General features: G+C 48.5%; 1 long non-coding RNA gene across 1 annotated transcript; it reads left to right on the plus strand.

The window, feature by feature from the left end:
- Positions 1–1,241: 1,241 nt before the first annotated feature.
- LOC139178209 (uncharacterized) lies at positions 1,242–13,643 on the plus strand. The gene is made up of 3 exons (XR_011562631.1): positions 1,242–1,688; positions 4,921–4,971; positions 13,362–13,643. It is a non-coding gene; the product is annotated as an uncharacterized lncRNA (long non-coding RNA).
- Positions 13,644–26,365: the final 12,722 nt, after the last annotated feature.

Below are 26,365 nucleotides of genomic sequence, written 5' to 3' on the forward strand. Positions count from 1 at the left end.
TTCAGACCAGAGGTGGTCCCTCGGAACATTCCACCCAGGCCTGACCAAGCCCCAGATTCAGAGGCGCTGGCCGCCTTGGCAAGACAAATTCCCCGCATTCCACAAGTGCTCTTGAGGGAGAAATAGCGCTAATGAGAAAGTGGAGTTCTGGATGTGTGTGCATGCTCACTCGGTGCCAGCGCGTCTCACAGACAGATCCCGGGCCAGCAGAATTTCGTAAGAGAGTGGTGGAACCGGGTTCCAGATGCGGGAGCCGCAGTGACACATGTGCTGTCAGGAGAGCCAGCGCCCTCTGCTGTCCCGGCCCGGAAGCACCACGATGGTGGAGAAGAACCCAGGGCCTCCGGAAAGCGGGCGGCGGTCAGAATCCACCGCGGACCCTGGCGGGTGAGGAGGCCGCCGGCAGCTCCTCGCCGTCCAAACGCTGGGTCTGCGAGGGGCTGCACTCCCTCCGTCGAGCTGGCCCTCTTTACGTTTGGGGGTTAAGAAAGAGCCGAAAATGGAGAGGATTTATAATAATAAAACTCGAGGCTCCAGCAGCATCCGCTGGTCCCATCCCTGAGAAGGTGAGGAACAGCCGGGCCGGCTCCGGTCCCCGAACCTGGCCGGCAGGCCTGGGCCAGGCCAGATCAAGAGGGCGGCCGGCCTAGGAGGAGACCTCCCCGCTGCAGAGCAGCCCTGCGGCCACTCCCTCGCCTGAGAATGCGGCTTCTGGAGGCCTTGCTGGCTCCGAGGTTGCCAGCCGAGGGGAAGTTGTTACTGCTCCCACTCAGGCATGCTGGCATCTCCTAGGGGCTGGCACCTCAGAGAGACTGGCTCAGCTTACAAGCTAAGAGCGAGCTGCCGCCCCCTCTGCTCCACCGCTTGCCAAGACAGCGGCTCAGCAGCGGCCCAGGGTCAGGCTTGCTGCTGCAGTGTGTGTGTGTGTGTGTGTGTGTGTGTGTGTGTGTGTGTGTGTGTGTGTGTGTGTGTGTGTGTGTGTGTGTGTGTGTGTGTGTGTGTGTGTGTGTGTGTGTGTGTGTGTGTGTGTGTGTGTGTGTGTGTGTGTGTGTGTGTGTGTGTGTGTGTGTGTGTGTGTGTGTGTGTGTGTGTGTGTGGAGCCGCGGCCCAGGGTCAGGCTTGCTGCTGCAGTGTGTGTGTGTGTGTGTGTGTGTGTGTGTGTGTGTGTGTGTGTGTGTGTGTGGAGCCGCGGCCCAGGGTCAGGCTTGCTGCTGCAGTGTGTGTGTGTGTGTGTGTGTGTGTGTGTGATGGTGAAAGATAGCGTTGCTGCTGCAGTGTGTGTGTGTGTGTGTGTGTGTGTGTGTGTGTGTGTGTGTGTGTGTGTGGAGCCGCGGCCCAGGGTCAGGCTTGCTGCTGCAGTGTGTGTGTGTGTGTGTGTGTGTGTGTGTGTGTGTGTGTGTGATGGTGAAAGATAGGGTGGAGATACTCAGGTGGGGGTCAGAGGGAGGCTGGCAAGTGGCACTGCTTGGACAACTTTGAAGTTTTGCAAAAAGGCACAAAACAATCACTTATTGTATTTTGGCAGGTTTTTAATTTTTTTTTTTTTTTTTTTTTTGGTAAACGGATCTCCTCCCTGTTGGGAGAAGAAAAACCCAACCACCAAACAAACCCCTCACAACAATGCCCTTCTCTCTGGGACCAATTTCCAGACTGCACAGCAGTCCTGACAAGGTCAACAAGCTGGAGCGGTAAGCAGAAGATCTTTATCTATGTGGGAAATAGGAAAATCATTTGACTGATAAAAGGAAATACAATAAATAGCATCTAAATTCCTGGCTGCATTCCCTGGGGCCCCTCCTCTGCTGGAGAAAGTGCGCGGGGCAGGATACACGTGCTGCTCCAGCAGGTTTAAAAATAGCATGCAGCACACAGCCCTTTCTTACCTTCCAGAAAGACTTCATTACCGGATTCTCAGCCCCAAGCCTGCAGAGCTGCTGCTGGCGCTTTCTTCTCCCCACACTGGGTTTTTCTGTTTTGGAAATGTTAAGGCAATGCCTGTGATACATTTTACTCACGGGCCAGCTCCTGCTCAGCTAGTTTCAATCTGGGCACGTCTCAAGCTCACGTTGAAAGTCCATTGTATTTAATGGGGTGTTAACTCTGTTTATTCTCTGGGACTTGGGCAGTAATTTTACACTCTGCAAAACTAGCAGCTTGAACTTGAAGTGGTGTGCCTCTCTCCCCATCCCCACCTTGTGGGTCTCAGTCCCCAGGCACCTCTGGTCCTGTTTCCCGCCTTCCCTCAGCTCAGGTGGCCATACATGACCTGGATGGAGCCAGGAAACCTGGGTTCACACCCACTGCAGCCACCCTTTAGCATTGGTCTCTTGAATCGCTTGGAGACTCCGTTTTCTCATCTGTAAAATGGGGACTTTAATCAGCTGTCGACATACCACAATTCCAAAGTGGATGAACATTTGGGGGGAGGGGTACCACAAAGACCCCCATTCTGTTATTCCCAACCAGGCCACTTCTATATCACCTTGCAACATCTCCAGACCATCTCTCCACTAAAACCCAGGGCGGTTCATGGTGAAGCCTGCGGATAGGACTGGGTCTTCACTGTGCTACTCTGACTTTCTGATTCCATTCTTCCTTCTACCTCTCCTAGTGGGCAGTCTACTCTCAGGCAGCAGATTTCTTCTGTCTCCTTTTATTCATTCACATTGCCTGGCCCTAAAAGGTGTGAATAAACAAAAGATGAGGTGGTCCCTTCTAGCTCTGAGTCTCTGGGTCTAGATCAAAATAACTGAAGCACCTGTAGTTTTGAACAAACCAACGTTCTGTATGAGCTATGTCTTAAATTATTCCCACCTGATCTAAAAACTGGGTTCTTAGGGACCTTCCAAAATCGCTACTGCTTAGATGCCATCTGGACCTTGGTCCTCTCTCTCCAGGAGCCAGGCTTTCCCCCCTGCATGTCAACGGCTCAGATCTGAATCTCCAGGCCCCTCCTTGCTGGAGTTCCTGATCTCTATTTCCAGCTCCCTCAGGCCTTCTCCATCTGGCATTCTGTAGAATCTTCAAACTCAATTTGTCCAAAATTAAATAGTCTCCCCAAACCCACATTTTCTCCTGCATCTGCCAACTCAGTTAAGAACTCCACCGCCCACTCAAGCTAGAAAAGCCTGTCATTCTCCATCCCTCTTCCTCATTCTTTACCTTGCTCCCTCACTGTCCCCCTGCATCCCTTCATTCACAGGAACCCCCCTCATTCAGCCATGGAACCTCCTATGAAGTGGTCCTTCTCACCATCCCCAGGCCAAGTTTCTGTAAGGTACTCAGCGTTCGGCTCTCTTCTGAGCTCCCTCAATAGCTCATTGTTTTGTTTTTCTTCTTGATTAATTATTAATAATTCTACAGTAGCTCTTCACTGGCCTTAGTCCCTCCTGCCGCCCATCTGTCCCCTCCCCAGCAGACCTTCTTCTGTCCTGCCCACCACTGCAAGAACAACCTTTCTAAAATGCAAGTCTAATCTTGCCAATATCACTCTATTGTAAATTATCATTTTGGTAGTGGCTTTTATTTTATTATCTCATTTAAGCCTTGCAATAATTCCATATGATAAGCATTATCCTTGACCTGTTACATGTGAAACTGAGACTTGCTGGGTTAAAGGATGCAAGGTCACTATACCTTGCAAACCAGGATTTGGTCTGTCTTATATTGCAAAATCCATGTTGAAAACGTATAAGGTAGTAGCTCTGTGCCTGGCACACAGCAGATGAACCAATGTATTTTTCCTCCCATTTTTCCTTTTTACGGACTTCAGTCTCTTTAGCAAGATGTGGAGGCCTATTCTGTCATGGCCAGCTTATTTTTCTAAGGCGTTCCCTGCCACTCCCTGTGATCCACCATCACCACCCCCATCAGGCCAGATCCGGCCACTTGTTGGTCCCCAAACTCTCCCTGTTTTTTCTGAACTCTGTCCCTTTGAAAATTTTCCCGCAGCTTGGCAAACCTTTTCTTCCTCCATCTTCCTCATCTGTAAGGATCAGGTCAGCTAGAGCCCACTCTGCGATGCTTTTTCTGATCCCCAGACACAGAATCTGTGGGTCCAACATTCCTCTTGCCAATACCGCTTGCTGTATGCGCTTTATTTGGATGCTGATCATATTGGAGTGTGGTTATTTGGGCCTGTCTCTTCCCACCTTTGTATCCCTGTGCCTGGCACTGTGCCTAGGACAGAGTGGGCACTCACAGAAAGTGTGTGGATTTAGTTCCATCCCTCATACTTCCCTATGACTAATGCTTAATTTCCGCTGTTTTGCAAAGGTGAGAACGTTCCCAAAGAATGGTTTGCGTCACCTCCGTTCTCTCTGACTCCTACGCCCACCTCCTCACTGATCGGCTCTTGTGAGGTCATCAGAGACCCCCACGTCACCAGGTCCCCAAACACTTTCTTGTCTTGTCCTCCCAAGCTCTCAGTAGCACTGGACACAGATGCCACTCCCCTCTTCAGTCACCCTCTCCTCCTGGCTTCTGGGCATCACAGTCTGCTGTTTTCTTCCTGCCTCTACAGGCTCTCCTGGTCCTCAGCTGATCTGCAGAATAGAACCACCTCAGCGCTCTGTCCTAAGCTGTGATCTCTTCTCTCCCAACGTTCCTTTCCCAGATGGGCTTGCTTCTTCCCAGAATGCAAATACTATCTCCATCTTCAGCTCTGAGCTCCAGAGTCAAATATTCAATAACCTCAGTGATTTAACTGAACCACTTAGAGGATTCTTAGGTATCTCAGACTCTCAGTTTTATCCCCCAAACCTTTCCTCCCTCACTTGGTCCCACCGCTTTCAGTGAAAGGCATAATTATGGGTCCTCTTCCTGGGATCTTGGGAGTCACTTGTCCAGGAAGAAGGTGTCTTGGAAGAGGGATCCAGTTTCAGGAGGTCTGAATATTATGCTTTCCTACCTCTGACACAGGTTTGGAAAAACACCAGATTCTTTAACCTGGTATTTCGTGCCCAGCATCATGTGAGTACCATCCCCCACCCAGACTTTTCAGCCCCATCTTTTATCCTGCCCCTAGATCAGAAATACCCTTCTGCAGAAAAAGTTTGCTGACTTCTTGCTATGATCTGAATGCTTGTTATATATTGAAATCCCAACCCCCAACGTGATGATATTTGAAAGTAAGGCCACTGGGAGATGATTAGGTGTGAAGGAGGAGTCCTCAAGGATAGGGTCAGTGTTCTTATAAAAGGGGTCCTAGAGAGCCAGAGTTCTCTTGCCTCTTCACTGTGTGAGGACACAGCAAGAAGACACCATCTATGAACAGGAAGTAGGCCCTCACCAGCCACTGAACCTATCCTTTCCTTAATCTTGGGCTTCCCAGCCTTGAGAATAAACTTCTATAAGCCACCCAGTCTCCAGTATTTGGCTGTAGCAGCCGGAACAGACTGAGATGAATCAAGCCACCCCCCGTCCTTTAAATACACCTTGCAAATGTGCACCTTTGCACTTACTGCTCTCTGTTCCTTTCCATCTAATCCTCTGCCTTCAGGCCTTTCCAGTCCAGCATCTTCTAGAGTCTTCCATGTCTGCTCCACCCAATGATGTCTCATCCTTCTCAAAACTCCTCTAGTAACACGGAAAGTTGGTAGACTTGGCACCCAAGGCCTCATACTGACTGCTAGTTTTCCTGATGCTTGTGTCACGTGTCCTTTCCAGACTGAGTGAAAGGTGAGGACTAGTGAGGTGTCTTGTTCGTCGTGTGCCACAGGGCCCAGCGCACTGCCCTGCAACATTACAAGTGGCTAGAACATGGGTGCTGAAACCCTCCTTGCATGGTCTCACCTATCCTGACATTCCCCTGTCTAAGTGTGATACAGAGCTATCCATTTTATTTGCTTAGGTATTCTCTATTTAAAAGATGCAAATTGTATCCAGCTCCCTCCAGTTTATCTCCATGAGGTGCTGAGGACAGGCAGAGACGGATAGATTGCAAGAACAACTTTAGGAGACTGCCTGGGCTTATGCAGCAGCAAAATGAAAAAGGCCCCAGGCTCCAATCTCAGCTCAGCCACTGACCATCAGGTTTTGCTGTTTCACCTCTCTTTCCTCGGTTTAATCATCTGTAAAATTGCTGAGCGATCATTGGGTATCTGCTTGAGCAGAGGAGTCTCAAAAATCCTTTCTAACTCCTCAACCTAAAAATCACATTTTTCCTAAAAGCCCTCATTGTGGTGAGCATTCCCAAGCTCACCTCCCAGGAGAGGCAGGGGTGCCCACACGAGCCCCCGCCTTGGGGACCAGCCCCCTTAAGGCTCTGTCCTCATTCTATTGAGTTACACAACAACTCTGAGACAGAGGTGTTTTTAGGCTCCATTTGGCAGACCAGGAAATGAGACCCAGAGAAGGTTTGCCCGAGCCCAGCCAGCATGTCGCAGGGCTCCAGGGCTGTCACTCACTCCACAGCCTGTGTGCGCGGTGTTTTCCAGGAGCGTTATCCATCAGTGATTCTCAGACTTCAATGTTTGAATCACCCGGGGATCTTGTGAAAACAGATCTTGATCCCGTCACTCTGAGGGGCGGCCCCAGCTTCTGTTTCTAACAAGCTCCCAGGTGATGCACCTGCTGCCTCGTCTCTGAACCCCGCTGTGAATCACCAGGCACTATACAACCTGCGCAGCTGTACCTGGCAGCCCTGCCAAATTACAGCTCAAAAGCAGCAGAGCCGGTACTTCACTTTAGGTCTTTTGACTCAAAGTCCAGGGCAGTCTGTGAGCCAGAACTTGGTGAAAAGCCCCTCTGCTCTGGGCCCAGGGGTCCCTGGAGAATTAGAGAAAGCTTGACAAGGAAAGACTTACTAAGAGGACCTCATTTCTGCCGTGCCAGTCAGGAGTCCTTGGCCGGGGCCCCTTGGAGCTGGCACAGATAGATGTGTGCGGAGGTGGGGACAAGGAGCAGTCAAGGGCTGCCTGTCTGGCCTCACGGGAATGTGGGACCGGGAGGCATGAGGACCGGCAGCTGGACTCCCAGTCTGCAGCTCCCGGGGTGGTGATGAGCAAGGCATTCTTCAGTTCCCTGTGCAGGGGCTGAGAAGTGGGGATGATGCTCGCAAGCAGAGAGAGGCCCTGAGCTGCAGCCTCAGAAGCCTGCATTCCCAGGATCCTTCCCACCGCAGCCGAGTTGGCTCAGAGCCTGTTTCCATTTGCTGGGGAACAGTCGGACATTTTACCGGGAACCCTGTGCACATGGGGGCTCCTTCTGGCCTCTCCGGGGTAATTGCCTGAGAGGCACAGGTGCTCCCTGGGTCTGGAGTCTCAGCTGGGGCCACCAGCGTGACATAATACCCTGGGGCGGGCTTTGTAAACTCGAGAGATCTGTGCAAATGCCAGGAGTGCTGGGGTGGAAGGTGGGTCTGCAGGGAGGCGCAGTGGGGGAGGACCTAAGAGGGGCAAAGGTGAAAGAAGGGTTTCTAAGGAGAAACCAGGGAGGCCCTGGGAAAAGCGGCAGAAGAGAGCTCGGTGAACAGACAAACAGAGCAGAGGATGGAGGGAACAGCCAATTTGCAGGTGGGGAGAGTGCGTACTAAGTTGCTTCAGTCGTGTCTGACGATTTGTGACTCTATGGACCGTAGCCCACCAGGCTCCTCTGTCCATGGGGATTCTCCAGGCAAGAATACTGGAGTGGGTTGCCATGACCTACTCCAGGGGATCTTCCCAACCCAGGGATTGAACCTGCATCTCTTATATCTCCTGCATTAGCAGATGGGTTCTTTACCACTGGCGCCACCTGGGGAGCCCCTTGCAGGTGAGGGCCTGGGGCTGAACACTGCCCTGCCACTGCCCAGCTTCAGGCACATATCTGCAGTTCTGGGAGCCTCCTTTGCTCATGTGTGTGTGGGGACAATGAAGCCACAGAGACTGGGACATGTCTCGGGTTACTGGGGGTGTACGTGTTCATAGCCCAGTATATGTGGGTTGATGCCAAGACTTGGGTCATGTGTGGCAGCTTGCTGAGCACTGAGCAGGGGCTGTGAGCCCTGCTTGGCCTGGAGTCCTGCACTGACCTTGGACAAACGCCTTTCACTTTCAGGGCCTTGGTTCCCCTGTGCATAGTGGGGAGGGGTAGGTGTGAATGGCCCACAAGTATCCTTCTAGCCCTGGGCCTGGGCTCCAGATGGCTGCACGTTCTGTCCAGCAAGGCCTGAATTGGGCATCTATTCTTAGGCTTTGCCCTCTTCAAGAAGGCTAAGCTGGCAGAGGTGTCCAGGACAGAGGTGAAGGGCCTCAGCCTCCACTGGAGCTGAAGCCTGAAACCAGTGACCATTCAGAAGCATCTCTCCTCCAGGCAGGGGCCCAGGGCTACCCAGTACCAGATGCAGGGCTAGATGGAGCAAGAGCCTGGCAGGGCCGTTTCTGGGCAGCCTGGTGAGTCCTGTGGGCATGGTCTCAAGGCTCCACTTCACCGTCTCGACTCCCTCATCCACAGGCGGGCCAACCAGGGAGACATAGTGGCTTCTGCATCCAACTCAGAGCAGTCACGCTGAAGAAAAAAGGATTAAGGACAAAAAGAGGCTGATGTGGTCTGCCAGGCTGATTGGGATAGAAGGCACGTCCACGGAGAACACAGATGGGGATGTGGAAAATAAAACTCCCCGACCCAAACCCAGAGAATGGACTTAGAGGCATGAGGTGCAGCGGGAAGCAAGGCTTTAAGGACAGTGTTGCAAATGGGGTGTCTTGTGGGCAGGCACACCCAGAGTCCGTTACAATGGGTTCTTCAGTCGGCATGCAAGTCCCTCCCCCAGCTCCTCATTGGCTGAGAACAAAGGGTTAACAATCTTCTTGAATGTCACCTGGATTTACTATTCTCCCTGCACACTTCTTCCCATTCTTATGTTTTGAATTCACCAATAGAATGAGTCCGTGCCAAAATCCTAGGCATTCCATTCTCCTTTTGTCTGGAATTTTCCCATGCAAGTACCCTAATGGCTATTATATCAGCAAGCTGTCACTCTGGGCTAGCTGTCCTTGAAAATGGACCACTTTAAGTTTTTATTTCTTACAGGGAGACCAAGGCACAGAGGCTCGAGGTTTCATGGGAGCAGGTACCAGATCTGTAACCAGCACTGTGTCTTCTCTCAGCCACTTAGTCTCTTCTAGAACAAGCCATACAAATGCTATTTCAGACGACAATTGTTTCCATCTTCTGATTCTGACTCTCTCCCAGGACAGCCCTTCTGAAATTCAAAGCCAGTGCACCTGTCCCCCAGAACTGGCCGGCTGCTGGGAGAAACATCCTGGTTCTTCAACCTTGATGTTCCCCACTAGGGTTGCTAGATTTCAGGGGGAAAATATTGCTTAATGAATACAGGACACCCAGTTAAATTTAAATCTCAAATGAACAACGAATAACTTTTTAGTGTAAGTACATCCTATGCAATGTTGAGGACAAGCTTATACGAAAACTATCTTGTCTCTCTGAGATTCAGATTTAGCTGTGTCTTATGTCTAGAAACCCTACCTACGCACCTCCCAGGCCATCCTGCCCAACCCTCTCTGTTGGGGTGCTGGTGAGGATTCAGAACATCAAGGATCTCGCTTTTGTTCAGAGGGTGGCTTTATTGGGCAGCCTCTAACTGCTCTGCCCTGCCTCTGCCCTCACTGCCAGCAGGCTCCCCTCCCGTAGGCCTTTGTGTGGTGTGTGTTGGTGTGGGGAGTGTCCTTCTCTGTCGCAACTGTGTTTATTGTCTCAGCGCTCAGCTCAGGCTCCAGGCATGCGCCTGCCCTCTTGATTCCCTGTTCGCACTATTCATGACCTCCACTCAGCCACTTTGCCTTTGGTTGCTGGGCACCTAGAACACAATTTATCCCTTTCTTCCCCACAAAGTGGGAGTTCTGGGACAGGAGCCAAGGATTTGAGAAGGACCTCCAAAAGACGGAGTTCCCCGTGCCCGGCCCACCTCCCTAAGGCTGGCCTCACACCTGTGGAATGGGTGTGCTCGGCTCCATGCCACAAGCGGGGGCTCCCAGATCCTCACAGACCTGCTCTGCTGAAAAAGGAAGTGACCGAAAATCCCAACCTTGACCCCAAAGGGTGTACGTTAAGTGCCTACTCTCTGCCAGCAGAAGGTTCAGTCAGCACCTCCATCCTCTCCAGGGCTACAGAGGGGACAGGCCAGTGAGGCCCCTCTGCAAGGACAGAGGTGAGCTGAACACACACATCACACACAACTCCCAGAAGCCAGTCATACATGTGACAGACCTCTCCCAGATTCCTCCTCCACTGGGCCTGGGCCTGTGTTCCCCCGAGGCCTACTGAGTGATGGATCTTTGTGAAAGTGATTTAGCAGGAAGTTCTCGAGGAGATACGCGGAGCAGAGGAATAGGGAAGTGGGACAGGGAAGCAAAGAGAAAGAAGCCGACCGAGACTATCAATTTAGCGGAAGTTGCACAGAGGGTGACTTTGGCCCATTCCCATGGGACAACCTCAGCGTTGTCCCAGTCAGGGGCAAAGAGAGCTAGGGTATTGATACTTCTACATGGCCAGTGCTTGGGGGACACAAATTCCCAGACACTTCCTGTTCGGGGTGGTTACAGGCAGAGTGTATTTTCTGTTGGGCAATCCTCCAACAGACAGAGGGTGTGAAGGCCCAGGGGTGGGCAAAGGCAGGGGAAATGTGGAGGAAGGTTGGGGGGGTGTGGGGTCACGCAGGTGTAGGGGGCATAGGTCAGGAGAACGGAGGAGGGGAAGGTTAGGGAGGGCTTCCCTTCGGACAGCCCACTCAAAGCTCACCTCCCACTCTGCGTCCCTCGGAAAAAATCTACCCTAACATCTTGAGTAACCCTCAGCACTCTCGCCCCACCCCTGGAATTCTCCAGATCCAAAGCTATAACCGTAATAACAATAAGCCCATTGTGCACACTTCCTGACTAATCCCTTCCGTGTGGCCTGGAGGAGAGAGAGGCAGGCCCAGGGACTGAAGGCCGGTCTTAGGCCAGGAGTTAAGGCTGAGCCATCTGGTGAGGTCAGGTGTGGGAAAGACCCTGGCTCACAGGCAGGCCCTGCCATCCTACCCGCTCTAGCGCAGTTGGTTTCCACGTTCTGCTCCATCACAGCCAAGGTCTGCTTCTGAGTGCGTGTGTTAGTTGCTCAGCCATGTCCAACTCTGCAACCCCAAGGACTGTGGCCCACCACGCTCCTCTGTCCATGATTCTCCAGGCAAGAACAATGGAGTGGGTAGCCATTCTCTTCTCTAGGGGATCTTCCCGACTCAGGGATCTAACCTAGGCCTCTGGCATTACAGGCAGATTCTTTACCATCTGAGCCACCAGCGTTCTGACTAGAACTGCAGAAATCTAAGGGTACTCCCTGAGCATGCACGGTGCCCAAGATCCTGTGCTAGGCCCTTGCATTCCTCATTTCATTTTCCCTCCTGTCCAGCCCCACAATGTAGCTATTAGAGTCTGGTATTCAGATAAGGAATCCAAAGGTCACAGAGATTCAGCGGCTGATCGATTGGAATGTGCATGATTGCTGAGTGATGATGTCATGTCTAAATCCAGGCTCCTGGACCCCTCAGCTGGACATCAGTCTGCATCTCCAAGGTCCTGTCTCCAGGAATTCACACTGGAGTCAGTAAGAGGTGGAGTGGCCAAGCTCGGGCTGGATGGGCCAGGCCTTGTGTGTGCCTTGGCACCAGCAAAGCAGGGCATGCCCCAGACGAGAAGTTTTGGAGAAATTATCCATTTTTGAAAAATCGTTGTAGAGTCATAGTGGAAGAACTCAGACCATGACAGGACTTCTTACTCTTATTTTGTGATTTAGGATTCAGTTCAGTTCAGTTCAGTCGGTTAGTCGTGTCTGACTCTTTGCAACCCCATGAATCGCAGCACGCCAGGCCTCCCTGTCCATCACCATCTCCCGGAGTTCACTCAAACTCACGTCCATCGAGTCAGTGATGCCATCCAGCCATCTCATCCTCTGTCGTCCCCTCTTCCTCCTGCCCCCAATCCTTCCCAGTATCAGGATCTTTTCCAATGAGTCAGCTCTTCGCATTAGGTGGCCAAAGTACTGGAGTTTCAGCTTTAGCATCATTCCTTCCAAAGAACACCCAGGGCTGATCTTTAGAATGGACTGGTTGGATGATTTAGGATTAGCTTTATTTTAATTTGTAATTTGTAAGTGGAGGAGGGGGTGCATTTTATTATTTTCTCCAGGCTCAGGTCCCGTAAATAAAGGTCTTCATCTGACCCTGCATAAGTCTGGAGAATACTCTTGAGAGTCCCTTGGACAGTAAGGAGATCAAACCAGTCAGTCCTAAAGGAAATCAACCCTGCATATTCATTGGAAGGACTGATGGTGAAGCTGAAGCTCCAATACTCTGGCCACTTGATGTGAAGCGCCGACTCATTGGAAAAGACCCTGATACTGGGAAAGATTGAGGGTAGGCGGAGAAGGGGGTGACAGAGGATGAGATGGTTGGATGGCATCATCAACTCAATGGACGTGAGTTTGAGCAAGAGCTCCTCCTGCAGGGAGGAGCTGCTTCCTGGTATCTATGGCCCATGTGTTAACTTACCAAAGACAAGCTTCCGCCTGCCAAGCCCTGTGCACCGCACCATGCAGGGGATACAGTTGTTTCTACTTCCTTACCTGGTGCTCTTGGAGACAACTATACACACTGATGTGCTTTGTAGACTGTAGAGTGCTGTGCACTCACTTCCCAGTTCCATAGGCCTCCCTCCTCTCTGCCTCTTCTGATAGGAAGCTACTCCAGGACCAGACAGGATCACACAGTCACACCACCTTTGAACATACAAGACCTCCTCCTGTGGCTGCTGATGGCCTCTGCTGAGTATGACAGAGGTTTACTCAAGCTCTCTGGGGAAACATCAGTCTGCTGGCCCAGCACCCAGCTCAGGCCCATATACGTGGCAGCCACTCAGGAAATGTTGGTTCAAGTTTTCAGAATTGAATTGACCTCAGTCACTCCAGAGCCATAGGGGGTCATATTTTTCTAGGAGAGTTCCCTGGCTGGATTCCAATTGTCTTCTTGCTTTTTTCTTGAGTGTGTGTTCCATACCTACTCCCATCCCCACTTCCCACCTGGTTCCCATTCTCCCCTTTCTGGCCCTGAGTTAGTCTCCTTTCTGGTAGACTGTGGTTCTGCCAGCTTCTCTTTCTTGCCTGAGACTCCATTCCCTTGTATTACCCACAAGGGGACAGAACATGTGCTTTGGAATCTAGGCCCCTTCATTTACTATCTGGGCAAGTCAGACAAGCAGTTTCCCTCCCCAAATCTTGATTTCCCTATCTATAAGGTAGGGAGACTGGGTTGTTGGGATTATTTGAACAGAATAGCATATGCAAGTTGCCTGGCACATAATTAAAGTTTAAAATATCTTTCCCCTTAGGACCTCTCTGGTGATCCAGTGGTTAAGAATATGCCTTCCAATGCAGGAGATACGGTCCAGATCTCTGATCGGGAAACTAAGATCCCACGTGCCTAGCAGCAACTAAGCCCATACACCACAACTACTGAGCCCATGTGCCGAAAGCCTGTGCTCCGCAACAAGAGAAGAGTAGCCCGCACGCTGCAACTAGAGAAGGCCTGCAAGCACATAGCAGTGAAGACCCAGAGCAGCCAAAAATGACAAATAAGTTAAATACTTTAAAAATAAATAAATAAAAATATCTCTCCCCCTTAACAAAATCTTGTTACTTCTTTCCTTTCTTCTATTTGTTCTAGTAATGCTTATTAAGCACTTGCTTTCTACTAGAGACAATGCAAGGAAGACACAGTGCCAAGTGCATGCATGCTCAGTCGTGTCTGACTCTTAATGCCCCCATGGACGATAACTGCCAGGCTCTTCTGTTTGTAGAATTTCCCAGGCAAGAATACTGGAGTGGGTTACCATGACCTCCTCCAGGGGATCTTCCTGACTCAGGGATTGCATCTGCATTTCCTGTGTCTCCTGCATTGGCAGGTGGATTCTTTAACATTGAGCCATCTGGGAAGCCCAGGGAAGACATAGTACCTGCCCTTAAGAACTGTAGAAAGGGTGAGAGAAAAATGAACAGAACCACACACTCTGAATAGAGAGGCAGGTCCTTAGGCAGCTCTGAAAGTCTTCCTGAGGAGATGAGGCCCGGAGAGTCCTGGACAGTCAGGAATCTCTAGGTAAGGATGATCTGGTAGCCAGGGGAGGTTTCCAAGTCAGCCAAGGAGGCTCAAGATTCAGGACATCTTCCAAGATTCTGTATCAATTCTGGGTCATAATTTTGTATTATTTTTCTTTCAGGGCCCCCAAATTATATAAGGTTCAGTTCAGTTCAGTTCAGTCACTCAGTCATGTCCGACTCTTTGTGACCCCATGAATTGCAGCACACCAGGCCTCCCTGTCCATCACCAACTCCCGGAGTTCACCCAAACTCATGTCCATTGAGTCGGTGATGCCATCCAACCATCTCATCCTCTGTCGTCCCCTTCTCCTCCTGCCCCCAATCCCTCCCAGCATCAGAGTCTTTTCCAATGAGTCAACTCTTCGCATGAGGTGGCCAAAGTACTGGAGTTTCAGCTTCAGCATCAGTTCTTCCAAAGAACACCCAGGACTGATCTCTTTTAGGATGGACTGGTTGGATGTCCTTGCAGTCCAAGGGACTCTCAAGAGTCTTCTCCAATACCACAGTTCAAAAGCATCAATTCTTCGGCACTCAGCTTTCTTCACAGTCCAACTCTCACATCCATACATGACCACTGGAAAAACCATAGACTTGACTAGACGGACGTTTGTTGGCAAAGTAATGTCTCTGCTTTTGAGGTTCAGGCCTGTTTAAACGTGCCTCAATCATCTGTTGGAAAGCCTGATCTGCCTTTCTAGGGACTCTCTGCCAGATTTTCTATCATCCTCACCTTCTCTGCTTTCAGCACTCTTAGGGTGTTGCTCCCTCAGCCCTAGTCCCTGGCAGGGCATCTCTGGGTGAGCAGGGCAGGGCTTCTGCTTCCTGACTGGGTGGGGCTCTGTGACATCCAATGGACTGTGGTGAGTTCCCTGAGGGTGAGGGTTCTTCCCCTTGCACCCTGAAGGCATTGCACAAGGTAGGTCTCAGTGAGCTCTCATGCCTGTGGCCTCCCTGCACTGAGAGGCAGGCTGGGCATGAGTTTGCCTGGCTGCCAAGAATGACTGAAACCTAGGGGTGGGCCTGAGCAGGGCTTCTTTTGGACAGAGGTGCACCCTCCTTCCCAGGCTTCTCAGGTGGCGCTAGTGGTAAAGACCCCGCCTGCCAATACAGGAGATGCAGGAGATGTGGGTTCAATCCCTGGATCAGGAAGATCCCCTGGAGAAGGGCATGACAACCCACTCTGGTATTCTTGCCTGGAGAATCCCATGGACAGAGGCGCCTTGCAGGTTAAAGTCCACAGGATCGCAAAGAGTTGGACACGACTGAAGCCACTTAGCACGCATCCTCTTACCAGGTCGCCGTGTCAGTGGAAAGGCTGGGTACAATGGCAGGCAAAACCTTCTGCATTCTGGTGGCTGGGATGAAAGTGGAACCTATAAACAATTTGGACCTATAAGTGAAGCTTAAATGCGTGGAAGTGGGGAATGGTGAATATAGTGAAGAGGCTGTGCTCAGATAAGAGCTTCTGTATCAATTATAAATCTCTTCCAGTTTCTAACCTGATCTCCCAGGGCAGGTTCCCCTAGCTGGTTGGGGGAGGCCCAAGGCCCCAGCAACATGCTTGACCCTACCAGGTCCAGGGGCTCTGGGTAGGGTTCAACTGTTAGGTGGGCCCAGGGCAGCATCGCCACCTCCAGCAGCTGCCAGCATTCATCCAGCCTTACAAGAGCAGAGCCAGAGCAGACTGGGTCATCACAGTCTGGTGGGCAGCCCTGCCCCAGGGGCCAGCCCAGGAGCCTCCCAGGAACAGTGACACACAGGTGAAGTCACAGCCCTGCGGGCCATTAAAGGCAAGTCCCCGAGTTTTCAGCTAATTACACAGGGCAGAAATGCACAGAAGCTGTCCACCCAGTAGTTAAAACCCGGCACTGTCCTTACTCACTTGCTTCCTTCCTTCCTGAATAATTGAATAATTCACTCAAAAGGCCATTAGGGCCCCTACCCCTTTCATAATACTTGTTGAAGGCAGCAGGGAGGTTGGGGTGAAGCAACCCTGAGTTGGCCAAGTGAAGTGGCAGCCACTGGGGTCAGGAGATTGGCTATACACAGAGGGACTGAGCAATAGGTTTAACATACTGAGTATGGTAGAGGCAGATTTCTTGCTGTTGGAGAAGGAAGTTGCAAATATGAAATGGGAAGAAGCTAGAATGACTCCAGTGGTGGATTAGAAATAGAGTTATTGATATGACTTACAGTTTTTAATATATGGATACAGAAATAAATATAAATGTAAGTTCAGTTCAGTTCAGTTGCTCAGTCATGTCCGACTCTTTGCCACCCCATGAATTGCAGCACGCCAGGCCTCCCTGTCCATCACCAACTCCCAGAGTTCACTCAGACTCACGTCCATCGAGTCAGTGATGCTATCCAGCCATCCCCTTCTCCTCCTGCCCCCAATCCCTCCCAACATCAGAGTCTTTTCCAATGAGTCAACTCTTTGCATGAGGTGGCCAAAGTACTGGAGTTTCAGCTTTAGCATCATTCCTTCCAAAGAAATCCCAGGGCTGATCTCCTTCAGAATGGACTGGTTGGATCTCCTTGCAGTCCAAGGGACTCTCAAGAGTCTTCTCCAATACCACAGTTCAAAAGCATCAATTCTTCGGCGCTCAGCCTTCTTCACAGTCCAACTCTCACATCCATACATGACCACAGGAAAAACCATAGCCTTGACTAGACGAACCTTTGTTGGCAAAGTAATGTCTCTGCTTTTGAATATGCTATCTAGGTTGGTCATAACTTTCCTTCCAAGGAGTAAGCGTCTTTTAATTTCATGGCTGCAGTCACCATCTGCAGTGATTTTTGGAGCCCCAAAAAATAAAGTTTGACACTGTTTCCACTGTTTCCCCATCTATTTCCCATAAAGTGATGGACCAGATGCCATCATCTTCATTTTCTGAATGTTGAGCTTTAAGCCAACTTTTTCACTCTCCTCTTTCACTTTCATCAAGAGGCTTTTGAGTTCCTCTTCACTTTCTGCCATAAGGGTGGTGTCATCTGCATATCTGAGGTTATTGATATTTCTCCCAGCAGTCTTGATTCCAGCTTGTGCTTCTTCCAGTCCAGCGTTTCTCATGATGTACTCTGCATATAAGTTAAATAAGCAGGGTGACAATATACAACCTTGACGTATTCCTTTTCCTATTTGGAACCAGTCTGTTGTTCCATGTCCAGTTCTAACTGTTGCTTCCTGACCTGCATACAAATTTCTCAAGAGGCAGATCAGGTGGTCTGGTATTCCCTTCTCTTTCAGAATTTTCCACAGTTTATTGTGATCCACACAGTCAAAGGCTTTGGCATAGTCAATAAAGCAGAAATAGATGTTTTTCTGGAACTCTCTTGCTTTTTTCATGATCCAGCGGATGTTGGCAATTTGATCTCTGGTTCCTCTGCCTTTTCTAAAACCAGCTTGAACATCAGAAAGTTCACAGTTCACATATTGCTGAAGCCTGGCTTGGAGAATTTTGAGCATTACTTTACTAGCGTGTGAGATGAGTGCAATTGTGCGGTAGTTTGAGCATTCTTTGGCATTGCCTTTCTTTGGGATTGAAGTACACACATGCAAATATTCTCTAGCTCTGGCCACTGACAGGGCCTGGAAACAGCAACCCCCTCCCTCCCCAAAAGAGCAATGAGCAAACCTGGAAACCAGATATGCTTCTTAACGCCATTCTCCGCTAAAAGAAACCAGGGCTCCTTGGAGAAATGGCTACTCCCAAGGGTGAGTCAGGGGAAATAGTTAAACAGCTGAAACATCTTACAGTTTCAGTTGGAAAACACTCAAAGAATGATGGGGACGTGTCAAAAGGAAATGAGATAATATCCAGAATATATAAAGAACTCCTACACTCAACAACTACAAAACAGACAATCCAATTAAAATATAGGCAAACAACCTGAATAGATTTGCTCCAAAGAAGATACACAAATGTCCAACAGGTACCTGAAAAGATGCTCAGTGTCACTAATCATTAGAGAAATGCAAATCAAAACGACAATGAGAGTCTGTCCCACTGGGATTAGGATGACTACTATGAAAAAACAAAAATAGCAAGTATTGGCAAGAATGTAAAGAAATTGTAACACTTCTGTACTGTCCATGTAGCTGTTATGGAACACAGCATGGTGATTCCTCAAAAAATTGAAAGTAGAGTTACCATAAGATCCAGAAATCTCACTTCTGGTATATACTCAAAAGCATTGAAAGAAGGGGACTCAAAGAAATATTTTGTACACTTACGTTCATAGCAACATTATTCACAATAGCCTAAAGGTGAAAGTAACTCAAACGTCCCATTGATGAGTGGATGGATAAACAAAATGTGGTCATACATATGGTGGGGTATTATTCAGCCTTAAAAAGGAAGGAAACTCTGACACATGCGATAGCATGGATGGACCTTAAAGACACGGTGTTAAGTGAAATAAGTCAGTCATAAAAGGACAGATACTGTATTATTTCATTTATAAGAGGTGCCTAGAGTAGTCAGAGTCAAAGAAATAGGAGAATGGTGGTTTCCAGAGGCTGAGAGTGGGAAAAAGGGAGTTATTGTTTAATGAGGACAGAGTTTCAATTTTATAAGATGGAGTTTGGGGGACTTCCCTGGTGGTCCAGTGGCTAAGAATCTGCCTGCCAATGTAGGGAACACGGGTTCAGTCCCTGGTCCAGGAACTAAGATTCCAAATGCTGCAGGTCAACTAAGCCAATGAACCACAACTACTGAGCCCATGTCTAGAGCCTGCGAGCCGCAGCTACTGAGCCCGTGGGCCCTAGAGCCTGTGCTTCACGATAAGAGAAGCCGCCGCAGTGAGAAGCCAGCACACCACAACTAGAGAAAGCCCGTGTGCAGCAACGCAGAGCCCGTGCACCCCACAAAGACCCAGTGCAGCCAAAAACAAATACATTTTTAAAAAAGGAACAGCAATTAAAAAAAGAGTTCTGGAGATGAATGGTGATGATTAGTGGCACAACAATGCAAATGCCCTTAATGCCAATGAATTTTACACTAAAATACCTAGGAGGATACATTTGATTTTATGTGTGTTTTACCACAATTTTTTAAAAAAAATTTTAAAAGAATTTTAAAGGACACAGAAATCAATTTGAAGCACTCCAAATTCCCAGATCTGGGACAATTTGAGCATCAAAATAAATACTGATTACAGTCCATCAGACTGTATTCAGGTAAAGAAATAAATCAGTAAACAAATGGGGAGAAGAGAAGCCTCCTCCTTAGAGCAGAATGCCAACTAATAAATGTAGAGGGAATAATAGAATTAGAAAAACCAGATTTTGCAGCCATTGTAGAAACATTTGATGTGGGCAAGACTCATTCATGGATGTTAAAATTATCGGGTGAAATTATCATGAGGAACAGAATATTTACATAATCTCAAACTCTTCACAAAATATTTACTTGTTGTTCTTATTAATTAATTTAACAGTGGAGAAGCCTGGCAGATGCCATCTTAACCAAGTGTTAAGAGTTAATGTTGCCAGTAATGGGACAAATTGACCAGGTGCCACTCATCAGGATACACAGGGAAGAACAGAGCATGACTTCTGTGACATTCCTGCCAAAGGTGAATAATATCAGGTAAACTCACATTGAGAGACATTCTACAAAATAACCAGACTGTAATCTTCACAAGTGTCAAAGTCATGAAAGATTGAGAGACTGTCTCAGACTGAAAGAGGCAAAAGATACTTGATAAGAAAAATGCAATGTGTGATCATGGACTGGACCTTTTTTATATAAAAGACAGTATTGGGATAATTGTTGAAACTGAATCCATAGATTAGTTGGTAGTATTATAGTATCCTGACTTCCTGGTTTTAATGTGGTCTTGTGAGAAAAATAAGCTCTCTTTCTTTTTCTTTCCTCCTTTGCTTCCTTCCTTCTTTCCCTCCACCCTCCTTCCCTCCCTCCTTTCTTTTTTCCCTCCCTCCTTTCTTCCCTCCGTCCCTCTTTTCTTTCTTCCTCTCTTTCTTTTTACCAATGCATCTACTCTGTTACCCACTTGTGAAAACATATTCAACCAAATTACAGTAAGTCCCCTACATACAAACATGTTCCTTTCCAAGAACATGTTCGTTAAGTCCAATTTGTTCATAAGTCCAGCAAAGTTGGCCTAGGTACTCAACCAGCACAATCAGCTATATGCCACTGTACTATAATGAGGTTGTAATACTTTCCACACAAATAATAGATAAAAAGCAAACAAACCAAAAATAAAGAAAACATGTTTAATCTTACACTACAGTACCTTGAAAAGGACAGTAGTAATACAGCAGCTGGCATGCAGGGTCAGGAATCAAGTGTACAGGCAAAGAAGAATTCCTGGATAGAGCAGCAAAAGGAGGTGGGAGAAGGTAGAGTACTACCGTACTCTATCCAGCTGTTGTTGTTTAGACGCTAAGTTGCCTCTGACTCTTGCCACCCCATGGACTGTAGCCCACCAGGCTCCTCTGTCCATGGGATTTTCCAGGCAAGAATACTGGAGTGAGTTGCCATTTCCTTCTCCAGGGGATCTTCCCAGACCAGGGATCAAACCCTTGTCTCCTGCACTGGCAGGTGGATTCTTTACCACTGGGCCACCAGGGAAGCCCGCTCTGTACAGAACTGCACAGTAAAGTACACAAGAGCATGGCCACTTCTAGAGGGTGCGTGCACGTGCCAACAGGCAGCAGACGCATGAACTGACTTGCTTGGCTGGACACGCAAACACACTGACATCTCTGAAAGTCTGCACCTTGGAGGTTCACATGCAGGGGATGCACTGGAAGTGCCTATGTCTACCAAATATCGTTCTATATGTTCTACATGTAGAACAATATTTAAGTAGTTTTGTTTGTAATGGATCCTAATTAGAAATTACTTGTATAAGGCTAATCAGGGTGCCGTAACAGAATACCATGGACGGGGTGACTTTAACAACAGAAATGTATTTTCACAGAGTCCCAGAGGCTGGAAGTCCAAGATCAAGGTACCAGTGGGCTTGGTTTCTGATGAGCCCTCTCTCTCCTGCTTACAGACTACCGCCTTCTTGTTCTCACCTGGCCTTTCCTTTCCACTTCTTCTCCCTCTTCTTATAAGGACACCAGTCCTGTTGGATTAGGGCCCCACCCTGGTGATCTCTTTTAACCCTAATAACCTCCTTAAAGGCCCAAATTCCAAATACAGTCACGTTGGTAGTTAGGGATTCAATTCATGAATTTTGGCAGGACACAATTCATTCCATAACAGTACCCAAATTCCCATTAACAGTGGAATGCATAAATAGTATCATATTTATTCAGTGGAATACTACATGGCAATGAGAATGAACTGCTAATACACATAACAACACGGGTGAATTTCACAGACAAAACATTGAGCAAACATTTCAGACAGAAAAGGATACAGACTGTATGCTTTCACGTATATGAAAGTCAAAAACAGGCAAAGCTAATCTACGGTAAAGTTGTTTGAATAACAGGAGTGGTAGGTTTGCCTCAAAAGAACATGAAGAGACTCCTCAGGTACCAAAATGTTCTGGGCCTCAGGCTGAGTAGTGATTACATAGCTGTTTACATATGTAAAAATCAATGAAGCTGAAACCATAGAAGCAACCCAAGTGTCCATTGCCTGATGAATGAATAAGCAAACCACGGTCACACTTATGGGGACTTTTATTCCACCTTAAAAAGGAAGGAAATTCTGCAGTGTGCTACAACACGGATGAAACTTGAGGACATGCTGAGTGAAAAAGAAGGGCAAGTACCGTATGAGTCCACTTGTATGAAGTACCTGGAGTAGTCGAAAGCATAGAGATGGAAAGTAGACGGTGGTTGCCAGGGGCTGGAAGGACAGGGAAATGGGGAGTTCTTGTTTAATGTGCGTAGAGTTTCAATTGTACTTGATGAAAGAGTTATGGAGATGGGTGTAGTGATGGTTATACCGCAATGTATTTAATACCACAGAACTAACTATATGCTTAAAATGCTTAATATAGTAATTTTTATGTATTTTATCACAATGAAAAAAATTGGAGAAAAAAATCTGTCAGGCTGTAACATAAGATGTATACAGTTTACTATATAAAGATCATATCTCTTACTTAAAAAAACTAAAAAAATACGGAGGTAATGAGCTGAAATATGGTGAGAATGTATGGTATGGAGAGAAAATAGGGGAGGGCGTGGGAAAAGGCTGGAAGGAGACAGACCCTGGTTCTAGGCCCTTGTAGGGTTTGGATTTTTTTCCTTATAAGGAGTTTAGATTTTTCCCCCCAAAAAAGAAGCCATCAGAAAAGGTCTAAGCGGGAAGTGACATGGTCATGTTGTATTTTAAAGACCTTTCTGGCTGCAAAGGGCTCAGCAGACTTGAGGGGCAGGAGTGGAGGCAGGAAGATCCATGCACATTAACCCCTGTGGTCCCAGCCAAGGATGACAGAGGCTTGGCCCAGGCAGGTTCCAGAATCATGAGAGTTGTTGATGAATTGTTAGTAGGATGAGAGAGAGGCAGGAGTCCCGGAGATGGCCAGGCCTTTGCCTCAGGTGACTGGGTGGGCTGTGATTCATCGTTTAGGACTGGGAGAGGTTTAGGGCACAGGGGGAAAGGATGTGGGTTCAATCATGACATGCTGAGTTTGAGGTACCCACAGAACATACAGGAGGCAGTGAGAAATAAAAACACACACAGAGAGCGGGCTCGAATGCCAAGCCTAGGGGCAGGAACACGAATGAGGAAAGTGGCTGTGAGTGGAATGAAGTGGTGGAGACTATGGGAAAATGGGGGAAGTGATGTTTTTGGTGAAGGAGGAAGCTGCCAGCCAGAGCTCATGTAGAATAAAGATCCAGCAGGGCAGACCTACCAAGTGTTCAAGAAAAAATGGGAATCAGGATTTTGAATATGAAATCTGCAGAGTAAAACAACATTTTTAATTGAAGTATACATATAGAAAAGTGCATGAATTCTAAGTGTACAGCTTGAAAAATTATTGTAAAATGAGTTCACTTATGCAAATCTGTTGATTTTCAAATGTTTAACGAGTAATTTAAACTTTTTAAAAGATACCGCAGCAAGGGCTTCTCTGGTGGTCCAGTGGTTAAGACTCCTCTCTTACACTACAGGGGGTGGGGTTCGATCCCTGGTCAGGGAAGTTCCACATGCCATGCAGTGTGGCGAAAAGAAAGATACTGTAGGCAAAACAGAACATATCTGCGTGGGCCTGGGGCTACCATTTTGGAAAATGAGGTGGAGGTTTCAGAAGAACATGTAGCTGGTCTGTGGAGTCAAAATTGTGGAAGAAACCGAGAAACTGAAAGTGGAGAGCTAGAGGAGAGAGAGCAGGGACGGGGTTTGGGGAATGCTGGGTCTCACTGAAAGATGTGAAGATAAGAGGAAGCTCCAAGGCCCTTGGGTTCCATGAGGTGACCAGCTGTGGCTTAGAGATCTGTGACCGGACCATTCAGGATGGGGCTTCAGAGAAGAGGTGGCTTCACACATAGACAGGGAATGCCTAAAGTGTCATGATCCCTTAGGACCCCCTAGATACCACGGCAGAGTCTAAACGCTGCTTAGGAAAACAGATTAGAGGAATTGATGGTTCTCTGATTTCATTTTCTCTTTTGATGAGAAATAGATGACTTTTACATGGTGGCAGAACAAACTGAAGCTTGAGTATGGACACAGCTACATCATCGATGCTGTGAATTTTCCCAGCTCTTTCATTTCCCATCACTCCACTCATGACTCATTATGGGGCCAACACCCAACTCCTTCCCCAAAGTCACTCACCATCCAGGGAGGGAGACAGATGAGAAAACAAACAACCCCGTGACCAGGGAGGGATGGGGCCCAAGGAGGCACAGCTCTCAGTTTGAGGTTTGTGAGGAGGTGAAGACCAGGCTGAGCATCAAACAGTGTCTTTAGAGGAAGAAGAGGAAGAGAATGGGGGCATCCTAGGAAGAGGGGACAATGCGAGCGAAGGCTCAGAGTTGTGAAACAGCTTGGTTGTGTGGGAAACCACAAGAGTCTATAAAGGTTGTGAGTAAGGCTGTGAGTGAAGGGAACTCGGGCAGGGCGTTGGGAGGGGCGCTGCTGCCGGACAGGCTGTCTCCCACAGCCCATCCGCAAGGGCCATCTCACTTTCCCACACCTCCTAGTCCTTTGTCCTCTCCTCTCTACTCAGGCCAGTCTTTAGACCACAATTCCCTTCTCCATTGTCACGCTTTATCTCCGTCCTAGAAAACCATGTTCCTTGAAGGCCTGGTCCAGGCCACCTACCTGTCTGAATCCCCCACGAGGGCCCTGAATCCTTCCTCCCACCTTACCCAGCCCATCACTGAAGAGCTAATCATGGCTCACCCCGGGCCTCTGTTGCTACTGTTTTAACCCTGTAGAGTATCCATCTTCCCCTCTGACCATGGCACACCCAGATGGAGTTTCAAATCCTAGCATGGTGCTAGGCCCATAGCAGAGTTTTTTTTTTTTTCCTTGCTATATAGGCTTTCTTTTAAAAAAATTATTTCTTATAATTGTAGGATAATTACTTGACAATATTGTGATGGTTTTTGCCATACATCAACCATAGCAGATATTTAAGAGCTTGTTGAACGAGTTGCCAGAGAATCCAGCCCTTTGAGTGAAATGACACCCAGTGTCCGCTATTTGAAGACAGTGCTGAGAACATTGTTTCACAAACTTGGCAGTTGGAAGAATTATGTGGCAGCATTTTTTAAAAGCATAAAACACTGCAGAAAGTGCTCCCTTCGGGGGAGGACCCCAGGGACATCAAGAAGATTGTGTCTCATTTGAACACAATTTCCCTCTTCCTGTTGACATCTTGGCTTGTGCTGTGAAAAGGCTGCAACCCTGCACCTCTGGGCAGGCGCACTCAGCTGGGGAGATCACCAGGGCAGCTCTTTGGGGAAGGGCATTTGGAGGCCCTGGGACTGTACTCCTGGGATCAAGTAGGCGCTAGGCCCAGACTTCCCTCCACACCAGACTTGTGGAGGAGGGAGTCACACATACCTTGCCCTGGGCATCATCACAGGGTCAGGCTGTGTGGACAGACTCACTGCCTGAATAATCTAGCCTGCCCCAGACCTCAGTTTCTTTATCTGTGAAATAGGACTAATCCCTTTCTACTAGAGTTGTTACAAACAGTGAGATATTGAACAGAGAACACTGAGCATGCTGACTGGCACCGGCTGATGATTAACAAAGACTTCCTTCGCCCAGCCTCACAAACTCAGGGAGATGGTGAAGGACCGGGAAGCCTGGCACGCTGCAGTCCGTGGGGTCACAAAGAGTTGGAAATGACTGAACAATGAGTCAGTCATCGAGTGACTAAACAAGTGAGTGCCTGAACAACAACAAGTCTCACAAACACACAGTCTGGACCTGGCCTCTGGAATCATAGCTGTCTAAGGAGCACAGGCTGAGTAGCTAATCACATCAGAGTTTGCACTGATATCTAGTTTTTCCTTTAGCAGGGCCTCTTGGTGCCAGAAAAGTCTTTGTCTTCCTAAGGAAGGGCGTTCAAATGGTGGAAGCAAGTTGGGAAGACTGTTGGCTCAGGGCCTTCCACAGGTGAGCATGTGTGATCACCTCTGATTTTGTCACCCCGTACCCACCCCCTCAAAAGCACCAGTAGCTTCCTGGCCTTTTTGCTATTGTTCAGTCATGTCTGACTCTTTGTGACCACATGGACTGCAGCACGCCGGGCTGTCCTCCGCTATCTCCCAGTTGACTCAGATTCATGTCCATTGAGTCAGTGATGCCATCCTACCATCTCATCCTCTGCTGCCTCATTCTCCTTTTGCCTTCAATCTTTCCGAGTATCAGGGTCTTTTCTAATGAGCTGGCTTGTCTCATCAGGTGGCCAGAGGACTGGACCTTCAACTTCAGCATCGGTCCTTCCAGTGCATATTCAGGATTGATTTCCTTTAGGGGTGACTGGTTTGATCTCCTTGCAGATCTCCCTGGCCATTACCCATGGGATAAGATCTCACCTCATCAGCCAGGTTTTCAAGGCCCTTGGTGGTATAACCACCATCTGCTTTCAACATTCATCCCATATTCATGCCCAGGTCCCAGCCCTGTGTCTGCACTGAGGCTGTAACCTGGGCCTGGAGCTCCTTTCCTCTCTCTTAGCTGACCCCCATTAGCCATCCACCTTCTAGTTTTGGGACTTCCCTGGTGGCTCAGACAGTAAAGCGTCTGCCTGCAATGCAGGAGACCCAGGTTCA

Source organism: Bos indicus, chromosome 21 (genome assembly GCF_029378745.1).
Source record: "Bos indicus isolate NIAB-ARS_2022 breed Sahiwal x Tharparkar chromosome 21, NIAB-ARS_B.indTharparkar_mat_pri_1.0, whole genome shotgun sequence".
In the NCBI taxonomy this organism is placed as follows: domain Eukaryota; kingdom Metazoa; phylum Chordata; class Mammalia; order Artiodactyla; family Bovidae; genus Bos; species Bos indicus.